Below are 12,500 nucleotides of genomic sequence, written 5' to 3' on the forward strand. Positions count from 1 at the left end.
AACAAAAACAAACCAACCCTTCTAACAGGTTTCCGTCCCCCCGGAGGAAAGGAAATCGAGGGAACAAAGCCTGGTATCTTCATCAAATCTTTTTTCTTTTTTCTTTTTTTTTTTCCTTTTCTTATCTATTGTCCAGATAGACCCTCATGACTCTACTTTTTTAAGCCTCGACGCAACAGCTCTTGTGTTCTTGAGGAAAGGAAAAAAAAATGGCGGGAAAATATATCGCCTCCCTCAATCGCTGTTTGAATTTGTCGGTTTGGTATTAGGGTAAATATATACAAAAAAAAAAAACATTATATATATATATATAATATATATATATATATATATATATATATATATATATATATATATATATATATATATATATATATATCTTTTCCGTTAGAATATACATTTTAGTACGGAATATCCTCCATCAAATATTGTCTGCAAGTGCCAATGCATAAGCACACTGTCATATGCACATATATACTTTTTTCGTCTCGAAAAAATACGAGACCAAAAAACAAACAAACAAACAAAACGGAAGAATATAAACAAACAAAATTCAAACACAAAAGAAAGAAGAAAAAGAAATTAAAATTAAAAAGAAAGTTGATAAAGAACATTCAAAACAAAAGGAATAACCAAATGGAGGAAGGACATTTAAGATAATAAATATGGTGGGGTGAAAAAATACGAGAAAATAAATAGAGAAATGGAATCAGGGTAGAAGGCGTAAGGGGGAAAGGAAATAAATAGAATAAAGAAGATTCAAGAGAGTAGGCGTAGAGAAGAGAATAATAAAGCAAGGAAACGCAAAAAAAGGAAAAAAAAAGAAAAAAAGGAAGAATGAAAAACAAAGAAACAAAAATGCAAAAACGAATGAAAGAATAAAAAGAAACCGAATAAACGAGAAAAGAGGAGACAACATAATAATATAGATTAAAGGAAGAATGGAAGAAAGCACGAACAGAAAATAGAAGCATAGAAAGGAAAATAAAGCGAGGAGGTAAACTCACAATAAAAAAAAGATATTTGGGCGTGAAAACAAAAGGGAAGAGAGGGAGAGGAGGAGAAGGGAGGGAGGGTAGGAGAAGGAAGGGAGACTAGGAGGAGAGAGGGTAGAAGAAGGGAGGGAGAGTAGGAGGAGTAGGGAGGGCAGGAGAAGGAGGATTAGGTAACAGCAGAAGGGAGGAAGGGAGGGAGAGTTGGAGAAGGAGGAGGAGTAGAGAGGGTAGGAGGAGGAGGAGAGAGGGAAAGTAGAAGGGAAGGAGAAGGAGGAGAGAGGGTAGGAGGGGAAGGAGGAGGAGGAAGAGAGAGGATAGGAGGAGAAGGAGGAGGAGAGAGGGTAGGAGGAAAAGGAGGAGGAGAGAGGGCGGGAGGGAGTGGGAAAGAAGAGAGACTGTGGCTTAGCGAAGGACGGGCTGGGGGAGGAGGTAGGAGAAGGGGAGGCGAAGAAGGGAGGGGAAGGGACAGTCTCTGAACAAAAGAAGTAGACGACATAGCGTGCGCAGGTAACCCCTCCCTTGCCTATTAATGTTACAGGCAATTGTCTTTTCTCTCTGACTACGTTCTGCTTGCTTGTCGTGTGCTTGCAGCGCCACGAACTAAGGGAAAGGTTAAGGGTGTAACGAATTTTGGGGGATTTTAATGAGTTACTTGGTACCTTATGTTGTTTATATATATATATATATATATATATATATATATATATATATATATATATATATATATTTTTTTTTTTTTTTTTTTTTTTAATTTGAATTCGATGTTACGATGATTAGAGAAATCGTGCATGTTTTTCTTTTTTTTCTTTTTTTCTTTTTTTTAGTTTGTAATTGATTTTTGTGTGTAGGAGGAGGGAGAAGGTAAATAAAAAGGGCGCATGAATGTAAACGTGATTGCGGCCTGCTGGTATGCTAAGAAAGATCATCACGTGACACATGACACGAACTGACACAAGTCATAGACAAGGTCCCATGACAGAGTCGGTGGCGCTAGCGAGATGGTTCGAGACGAAGGCTTTGCAGAGACTGGCAAAAATAAATTACGTTCTACTGTGTCGTTGCAGCACCGCTCTTTGGCATACCTAACACAGGCATGCAGCAAGAATTAGCATTGCAGCGGTGTCGCATTACAGCATAATCACTGTCAGCTCTGACGCCATAACTCAACGCTTACCAGTCCAAATACTCTTGATCACGTGACCGCTCCGCACGATGGCGAAAATTCAAACTGACGACGGTTTGTTTTCCTTTTTTTATTCGCCTTTTTTTTCTAACCGCAACGCAACAAAGCATTAATAAAGATTTTTGAGGATCGAGACAGAGGATCCCAGAGCTTACTTGCGCCCGACAACCCCCCCCCGTAATAAAGATGAGTTGGCGTGCGGTGCCTAGTGATTAACCCCCTCCCTCCCAAATACCGACCGCCAACGACCGTCATCGTACATCTGGAAGTCGAAAGAAAACATCGTAAGGCTCTCGGATAAATATCGGATTATTTATCCTATCTATCGTCACCGTACGTCACCGGATTTGATCTTAATAGGAGTCGTATCTATGCGATATTCCGATTTCATGGTGATGCATGAGATGCCAGATACCGTCATTATTCGAATAATCCTTGATATGCATAGACAATGTCCCACTGATATAGTTGCAGATATGCGAATTATGTTTAGTATTTAAGTCTATAACGAATATTTCCACTAGAATGAAAAAATCACTATCGTGTTGATACTATGGTAGAAAACCCCGCAATGCACAAACTAGATTTACTGGAGTACTTCAATAAATCTAGTTTGTGCATTATGTTTTTTCTATCATATCTATTCTAGTATTTCAGTCGAACAGTTCAATCCCAATAGTCATAGAAACTCTAAATATAAGCTTAAAATCGTAACTGATTCTACCATCGTCAAATAAACAGAATTTATACACCTCTCCCTCTCCCTCTCTCTTTCTATCTCTCTCGCTCTCTCCCTCTCTCTCTCACACACGCATTATTATTTTTTCTCTTCCATTTATCCTCCAACCACTCTCCCAAGGGCTGTCCGCGCCTTGCAAGACGTCCGTAATTTCTTTTTGCAATTTAGGGAGAGTCCGCGGGGTACCTTCGCCCGGTCCGCACGCGATCGTCTTCGTACACAGATTTTTCGTTTTTTTTTTAACTTCTCTAATCGATGCGGAGCCACTGGTCTAATTAGGTCTGGTCTGGAACCCCCTTTTTTCCATGGGGACTAATAGACCTCTTTACCTCCCCCGGTGTGCTTAAAAAGACCGCTTGTTTTGGAAGATTTAAGGTTAAATGGCCTTTAAGGTTAAATGGCCTTTGTAGAGTACCTAACCTCCTTGTTTGGAAGGGAGAACAACGTGCTATTTATAAATCCTTCGCTATCAACCATGGCAGATTTTGGATAATAAACTGTTTTTTCATTTTTCTTCTTCCTCATCTTCTTCTTCTTCTTCTTTTTGTTTTTCCTTTTTCTTTTTCTTCTTCTTCTTCTTCTTCTTCTCCTTCTCCTTCTTTATCTTCTTCTACTTCCTTCTTCTTCTCCTCCTTCTCCTTCTCCTTCTTCTTCTTCCTTCATCATCATCATCTTCTTCTTCCTCTTCCTCTTCATCATCTTCTTCTTCCTTCTTCTTCTCTCATTTCACCGGTGAAATTGGCTTTTCCTTTTTTAGTGTCTTGGACCGCACGAGTTTCATGATTTCTTTGCATGATGTCCTAACGTCTTGCTAACTTGTTGCGGTCTTGTGTGTGTGTTTGTTTGTTGTGTGGGCGGGCGTGGGCGTAGAGGGTTACGTCTTTGTTTTAGTTTGTCTGTGTATATCAGGTTATGTTGTCTGTTGTGTGTGTGTGTATCTGTTTATGTTGTCTGTTGTGTGTGTGTTTATCTGTTTATGTTGTCTGTTGTGTGTGTGTATATCTGTTTATGTTGTCTGCTGTGTGTGTATATCTGTTTATGTTGTCTGTTGTGTGTGTGTGTATCTGTTTATGTTGTCTGTTGTGTGTGTGTATATCTGTTTATGTTGTCTGTTGTGTGTGTGTATATCTGTTTATGTTGTCTGTTGTGTGTGTGTATATGTTTATGTTGTCTGTTGTATGTGTGTATATCTGTTTATGTTGTCTGTTGTGTGTGTGTTTATCTGTTTATGTTGTCTGTTGTGTGTGTGTGTTTATCTGTTTATGTTGTCTGTATTTTCATGTTATATATGTTTCTTTTTATCTTATTTCATATGTTTTTTTTAAATATTTTATATGATTATCTTGTCTGTATTTGTGTTTGCAGTCTGTGTGTGTGTTTGTTTCTGTGTTTGCATCCACATTTATATATGTAAATTGTGTGTTAAATCATACGTATGCATTTTCTTATGTGTCTTCATACCTGTCCCTATAATTTCGTGTATTCCTATGTATATCCACGCCCTTATACTTCACATACCCCCCCCCCCTAATCTCCACATACCTCACCCACATAGCCCCCTCAAATCTCCACATATTTCACGACACAGCCCCCAATTTTCACATACCTTACCCACATACCCCCGAAATCCCCACAGCCCCCAATCTCCACATACCTCATCAACATAACCCCCAATTTCCACATAACTCACCACATAGCCCCCAATTCCCTCGTACCACCCATTCTCCGCAAACCCTCCAATCACCACATACCCACCAATCTCAACATACCCCTCCAATCTCCACATACCCCCCACCAATCCCCACCTACCCCCACCAACCTCCACATACCCACCAACCTCCACCTAACCCCCCCCTCCCCCCGACCAACCTCCACATACCCCCCCCAATCTCCACATACCTGAGGGGCAGTCGCAGGTGTAGGTGAGGGCGGGGCCGTCCACACACACGCCCCCGTGGAGACACCTGGGCCCGTCGCCGATGGACAAGTCCGTGGCGTTGCAGACACTCACATCTATTTCGCAATTGACACCTGAGGAGAGCAAGAATAGGAGGGGGGGGTGAAGAATAGGGATAGGGGGATGAAGAATAAGGATAGGATGGTGAAGAATAGGGATAGGGGGATGAAGAATAAGGATAGGATGGTGAAGAATAGGGATCGGGGGAAGGAGAATATTAATTATATAGGAATGAGATGATGGAGAGCAAGAATAGGGAGGGGTGAAGAATAGGAATGGGATGGTGATGAATAGGGATAGGGGGATGGAGAATATTAATGATATAGGAATGAGATGATGGAGAGCAAGAATAGGGGGGGGGGTGAAGAATAGGGATAGGGGGATGGTGAAGAATAGGGATAGGGGGATGGAGAATATTAATTATATAGGAATGAGATGATGGAGAGCAAGGATAGGAGGGTGAAGAATAGGGATAGGGGGGGTGAAGAATAGGGATAGGGGGATGGAGAATATTAATGATATAGGAATGAGATGATGGAGAGCAAGAATAGGGAGGGGGGTGAAGAATAAGGATAGGATGGTGATGAATAGGGATAGGGGGATGGAGAATATTAATGATATAGGAATGAGATGATGGAGAGCAAGAATAAGGGGGGTGGTGAAGAATAAGGATAGGATGGTGATGAATAGGGATAGGGGGATGGAGAATATTAATGATATAGGAATGAGATGATGGAGAGCAAGAATAGGGGGGGGGTGAAGAATAGGAATGGGATGTAGAAGAATAAGGGTAGGATGATGGAGAATATTAATGATATAGGAATGAGATGATGGAGAGCAAGAATAGGAGGGGGGGTGAAGAATAAGGATAGGATGGTGAAGAATAAGGATAGGGGGATGGAGAATATTAATGATATAGGAATGAGATGATGGAGAGCAAGAATAGGGGGGTGAAGAATAAGGATAGGATGGTGAAGAATAGGGATGGGGGATGGAGAATAAGGATAGGGGGATGGGGAATAGGGATAGGGGGATGGGGAATAAGGATAGGGGGATGGGGAATAGGGATAGGGGGATGGAGAATAAGGATAGGGGGATGGAGAATAAGGATAGGGGGATGGGGAATAGGGATAGGGGGATGGAGAATAAGGATAGGGGGATGGAGAATAAGGATAGGGGGATGGGGAATAGGGATAGGGGGATGGAGAATAAGGATAGGGGGATGAAGAATAAGGATAGGGGGATGGAGAATAGGGATAGGGGGATGGAGAATAAGGATAGGGGGATGGAGAATAGGGATGGGGGATGGAGAATAATGATAGGGGGATGGAGAATAGGGATAGGGGGATGGAGAATGAGGATAGGGGGATGGAGAATAAGGATAGGGGGATGGAAAATAAGGATTGGATGATGAAGAATAGGAATGAGATGATGAAGAATAGGAATGGGATGGTGAAGAATAAGCATATAATAATATGATGAACAAGAATAGGATGATGGAGAACAAGAATAATATGAAGAACAAGAATAATATGAAGAATAAGAAATAAATATGAAGAAGAATATGATGAAGAATAAGAGTGAGATGATGAATAAGAATAGAATGAATAATAATAATAATATGGTGAACAAGAATAGGATGATGGAGAACAAAAATAATATGATGAAGATTAAGAATGAGAAGATGAAATATAAGAATAATATGAAGAACAAAAATGCGAAGACGAAGAACAAGAAAAAAGATGAAAAAAAGAAAAAAAAACATGATGAAGAACAAGAATAATAATAAGAATAAGGAAAAGATGATGAAGAGTAAGAATAGGATGATGAAGAACAAGAATGAGTTGAAGAAGAAGAGAATAGGGATAGGGGGATGGGGAATAGGGATAGGGGGATGGAGAATAAGGATAGGGGGATGGAGAATAGGGATAGGGGGATGGAGAATAGGGATAGGGGGATGGGGAATAGGGATAGGGGGATGGAGAATAAGGATAGGGGGATGGAGAATAGGGATAGGGGGATGGAGAATAAGGATAGGGGGATGGAGAATAAGGATAGGGGGATGGGGAATAGGGATAGGGGGATGGAGAATAAGGATAGGGGGATGGAGAATAAGGATAGGGGGATGGAGAATAGGGATAGGGGGATGGGGAATAGGGATAGGGGGATGGAGAATAAGGATAGGGGGATGGAGAATAAGGATAGGGGGATGGGGAATAGGGATAGGGGGATGGAGAATAAGGATAGGGGGATGAAGAATAAGGATAGGGGGATGGAGAATAGGGATAGGGGGATGGAGAATAAGGATAGGGGGATGAAGAATAGGGATAGGGGGATGAAGAATAAGGATAGGGGGATGGAGAATAGGGATAGGGGGATGGGGAATAGGGATAGGGGGATGGAGAATAAGGATAGGGGGATGAAGAATAGGGATAGGGGGATGGGGAATAGGGATAGGGGGATGGAGAATAAGGATAGGGGGATGGAGAATAGGGATAGGGGGATGGAGAATAAGGATAGGGGGATGAAGAATAGGGATAGGGGGATGAAGAATAAGGATAGGGGGATGGAGAATAGGGATAGGGGGATGGGGAATAGGGATAGGGGGATGGAGAATAAGGATAGGGGGATGAAGAATAGGGATAGGGGGGTGGGGAATAGGGATAGGGGGATGGAGAATAAGGATAGGGGGATGGAGAATAGGGATAGGGGGATGGAGAATAAGGATAGGGGGATGAAGAATAGGGATAGGGGGATGGGGAATAGGGATAGGGGGATGGAGAATAGGGATAGGGGGATGGAGAATAAGGATAGGGGGATGGAGAATAGGGATAGGGGGATGGGGAATAGGGATAGGGGGATGGAGAATAAGGATAGGGGGATGGAGAATAGGGATAGGGGGATGGGGAATAGGGATAGGGGGATGGAGAATAAGGATAGGGGGATGGGGAATAGGGATAGGGGGATGGAGAATAAGGATAGGGGGATGGAGAATAAGGATAGGGGGATGGGGAATAGGGATAGGGGGATGGAGAATAAGGATAGGGGGATGAAGAATAAGGATAGGGGGATGGAGAATAGGGATAGGGGGATGGAGAATAGGGATAGGGGGATGGAGAATAGGGATAGGGGGATGGAGAATAGGGATAGGGGGATGGAGAATAGGGATAGGGGGATGGGGAATAGGGATAGGGGGATGGAGAATAGGGATAGGGGGATGGAGAATAGGGATAGGGGGATGGGGAATAGGGATAGGGGGATGGAGAATAGGGATAGGGGGATGGGGAATAGGGATAGGGGGATGGAGAATAGGGATAGGGGGATGGAGAATAGGGATAGGGGGATGGGGAATAGGGATAGGGGGATGGAGAATAAGGATAGGGGGATGAAGAATAGGGATAGGGGGATGGGGAATAGGGATAGGGGGATGGAGAATAAGGATAGGGGGATGGAGAATAGGGATAGGGGGATGGGGAATAGGGATAGGGGGATGGAGAATAGGGATAGGGGGATGGGGAATAGGGATAGGGGGATGGAGAATAAGGATAGGGGGATGGAGAATAAGGATAGGGGGATGGAGAATAGGGATAGGGGGATGGGGAATAGGGATAGGGGGATGGAGAATAAGGATAGGGGGATGGAGAATAAGGATAGGGGGATGGGGAATAGGGATAGGGGGATGGAGAATAAGGATAGGGGGATGGAGAATAGGGATAGGGGGATGGGGAATAGGGATAGGGGGATGGAGAATAAGGATAGGGGGATGGAGAATAGGGATAGGGGGATGGAGAATAAGGATAGGGGGATGAAGAATAGGGATAGGGGGATGAAGAATAAGGATAGGGGGATGGGGAATAGGGATAGGGGGATGGGGAATAGGGATAGGGGGATGGAGAATAAGGATAGGGGGATGGGGAATAGGGATAGGGGGATGGGGAATAGGGATAGGGGGATGGAGAATAAGGATAGGGGGATGGAGAATAGGGATAGGGGGATGGGGAATAGGGATAGGGGGATGGGGAATAGGGATAGGGGGATGGAGAATAAGGATAGGGGGATGGAGAATAAGGATAGGGGGATGGGGAATAGGGATAGGGGGATGGAGAATAAGGATAGGGGGATGGAGAATAGGGATAGGGGGATGGGGAATAGGGATAGGGGGATGGGGAATAGGGATAGGGGGATGGGGAATAGGGATAGGGGGATGGGGAATAGGGATAGGGGGATGGAGAATAAGGATAGGGGGATGGAGAATAAGGATAGGGGGATGGGGAATAGGGATAGGGGGATGGAGAATAAGGATAGGGGGATGGAGAATAGGGATAGGGGGATGGGGAATAGGGATAGGGGGATGGAGAATAAGGATAGGGGGATGGAGAATAGGGATAGGGGGATGGAGAATAAGGATAGGGGGATGAAGAATAGGGATAGGGGGATGAAGAATAAGGATAGGGGGATGGGGAATAGGGATAGGGGGATGGGGAATAGGGATAGGGGGATGGAGAATAAGGATAGGGGGATGGAGAATAGGGATAGGGGGATGGGGAATAGGGATAGGGGGATGGAGAATAAGGATAGGGGGATGGAGAATAGGGATAGGGGGATGGGGAATAGGGATAGGGGGATGGAGAATAAGGATAGGGGGATGGAGAATAGGGATAGGGGGATGGGGAATAGGGATAGGGGGATGGAGAATAAGGATAGGGGGATGGAGAATAAGGATAGGGGGATGGAGAATAAGGATAGGGGGATGGGGAATAGGGATAGGGGGATGGAGAATAAGGATAGGGGGATGGAGAATAGGGATAGGGGGATGGGGAATAGGGATAGGGGGATGGAGAATAAGGATAGGGGGATGGAGAATAAGGATAGGGGGATGGAGAATAAGGATAGGGGGATGGAGAATAGGGATAGGGGGATGGGGAATAGGGATAGGGGGATGGAGAATAAGGATAGGGGGATGGAGAATAGGGATAGGGGGATGGGGAATAGGGATAGGGGGATGGAGAATAAGGATAGGGGGATGAAGAATAGGGATAGGGGGATGGGGAATAGGGATAGGGGGATGGAGAATAAGGATAGGGGATGGAGAATAGGGATAGGGGGATGGGGAATAGGGATAGGGGGATGGAGAATAAGGATAGGGGGATGGAGAATAGGGATAGGGGGATGGGGAATAGGGATAGGGGGATGGAGAATAAGGATAGGGGGATGGAGAATAAGGATAGGGGGATGGGGAATAGGGATAGGGGGATGGAGAATAAGGATAGGGGGATGAAGAATAGGGATAGGGGGATGGGGAATAGGGATAGGGGGATGGAGAATAAGGATAGGGGGATGGAGAATAGGGATAGGGGGATGGGGAATAGGGATAGGGGGATGGAGAATAAGGATAGGGGGATGGAGAATAGGGATAGGGGGATGGGGAATAGGGATAGGGGGATGGAGAATAAGGATAGGGGATGGAGAATAAGGATAGGGGGATGGAGAATAAGGATAGGGGGATGGGGAATAGGGATAGGGGGATGGAGAATAAGGATAGGGGGATGGAGAATAGGGATAGGGGGATGGGGAATAGGGATAGGGGGATGGAGAATAAGGATAGGGGGATGAAGAATAGGGATAGGGGGATGGGGAATAGGGATAGGGGATGGAGAATAGGGATAGGGGGATGGAGAATAAGGATAGGGGGATGGAGAATAAGGATAGGGGGATGGGGAATAGGGATAGGGGGATGGAGAATAGGGATAGGGGGATGGGGAATAGGGATAGGGGGATGGAGAATAAGGATAGGGGGATGAAGAATAAGGATAGGGGGATGGGGAATAGGGATAGGGGGATGGAGAATAAGGATAGGGGGATGGAGAATAAGGATAGGGGGATGGGGAATAGGGATAGGGGGATGGAGAATAAGGATAGGGGGATGGAGAATAGGGATAGGGGGATGGGGAATAGGGATAGGGGGATGGAGAATAAGGATAGGGGGATGGAAAATAAGGATTGGATGATGAAGAATAGGAATGAGATGATGAAGAATAGGAATGGGATGGTGAAGAATAAGCATATAATAATATGATGAACAAGAATAGGATGATGGAGAACAAGAATAATATGAAGAACAAGAATAAAATGAAGAATAAGAAATAAATATGAAGAAGAATATGATGAAGAATAAGAGTGAGATGATGAATAAGAATAGAATGAATAATAATAATAATATGGTGAACAAGAATAGGATGATGGAGAACAAAAATAATATGATGAAGATTAAGAATGAGAAGATGAAATATAAGAATAATATGAAGAACAAGAATGCGAAGACGAAGAACAAGAAAAAAGATGAAAAAAGGAAAAAAAACATGATGAAGAACAATAATAATAATAACAAGAAAAAGATGATGAAGAGTAAGAATAGGATGATGAAGAACAAGAATGAGTTGAAGAACAAGAAAAAGATGATGAAACACAAGAAAAAAAACATGACGAAGAACAATAATAATAAGAAGAACAAGAAAAAGATGATGAAGAATAAGAAGAGGACGGAGAATAACAATATAATTTATAAATCATATACATTAACCTTATATTCTCTACTAATTTTTCCCTTATCTTTAATCCCACTCATATCCTTTCATCTTCTCATTTTCTCTTATTTTTTGCTCAATTTTATAATCTACTCATTTTCTTTTCCTCGTTTTCTTTCATTTCTACTCATTTATCATTTTCCTCTCATCTTTTACTCATTTTCTATTATCTCTTCCTCATTTCCTCTCACATTTTAATCATTTCTTTCATTTTCCACTCATCTCTTCCTCATTTTCTCCCATTTCCCATTCATTTCATTTTCTGTCATATTTCTCTCACCTCTTCCTCATTTTCTCTCACTTTCCACTCATCTCTTCCTCATTTTCCACTCATCTCTTCCTCAATTCTTTCCTCTCATTTTCCACCCATCTCCTCATTTTCTCACCATTTCCCATTCATCTTTTTATTTCTTCATATCTTTCTCTCATCTCTTCCTCATTTTCTCTCACTTTCCACTCATCTCTTTCTCATTTTCCACTCATCTCTTCCTCAATTCTTTCCTCTCATTTTCCACCCATCTTTTCCTCATTTTCTCACCATTTCCCACTCATCTTTTTATTTCCTCATATCTTTCTCTCATCTCTTCCTCATTTCCCACTCATCTCTCCCTCATTTCCTCTCATTTTTTCACTTACATCTTCCTCATTTCCTCTCATTTTTTTCACTTATCTCTTCCTCATTTCCTCTCATTTTTTCATTTACACCTTCCTCAATTTCTCTCACCTTGCACTCATCATTTCCTCCCTTTCATCTCTTCCTCATTTCCCCTCATTTGTCCCTCATCTTACCTGAATAGCCGACCGGACACGTGCACACGTAGTGGTCCAAGAGGTCGATGCAAGTGCCATTATTTTGGCACGGGTTACTCTGGCACTCGTTGATTTCACTCTCGCAAAACTCCCCTGGAAGATGTGATAGGACAGATAAAATACCTATGAAAGATATATTGATAAAATCAGATAATAATAATAATTAAATAATCTATGAAAGATATATTGATAAAATATATTGATAATAATAATAATTAAATAATAATAATCA

At 42.9% G+C, this 12,500-nt stretch overlaps 1 protein-coding gene and 1 long non-coding RNA gene across 2 annotated transcripts in view; both read right to left on the reverse strand.

Annotated features, from left to right (window-relative positions):
• The window catches only part of eys (eyes shut), an 82,240-nt gene that overhangs the window by 51,336 nt on the left and 18,404 nt on the right, over positions 1 to 12,500 (reverse strand). The gene's annotated exons all lie outside the window — the stretch shown is intronic.
• The window catches only part of LOC138862625 (uncharacterized), an 8,676-nt gene continuing 1,008 nt past the window's right edge, over positions 4,833 to 12,500 (reverse strand). Inside the window, exons 2-3 of the long non-coding RNA XR_011398727.1 lie at positions 12,248 to 12,361; positions 4,833 to 4,948 (exon numbers count right to left, since the gene is read on the reverse strand). This is a non-coding gene — a long non-coding RNA (uncharacterized lncRNA). The remainder of the gene's footprint in view (positions 4,949 to 12,247; positions 12,362 to 12,500) is intronic.

Source organism: Penaeus vannamei, chromosome 9, assembly GCF_042767895.1.
Source record: "Penaeus vannamei isolate JL-2024 chromosome 9, ASM4276789v1, whole genome shotgun sequence".
NCBI classification, from domain to species: Eukaryota; Metazoa; Arthropoda; class Malacostraca; order Decapoda; family Penaeidae; genus Penaeus; species Penaeus vannamei.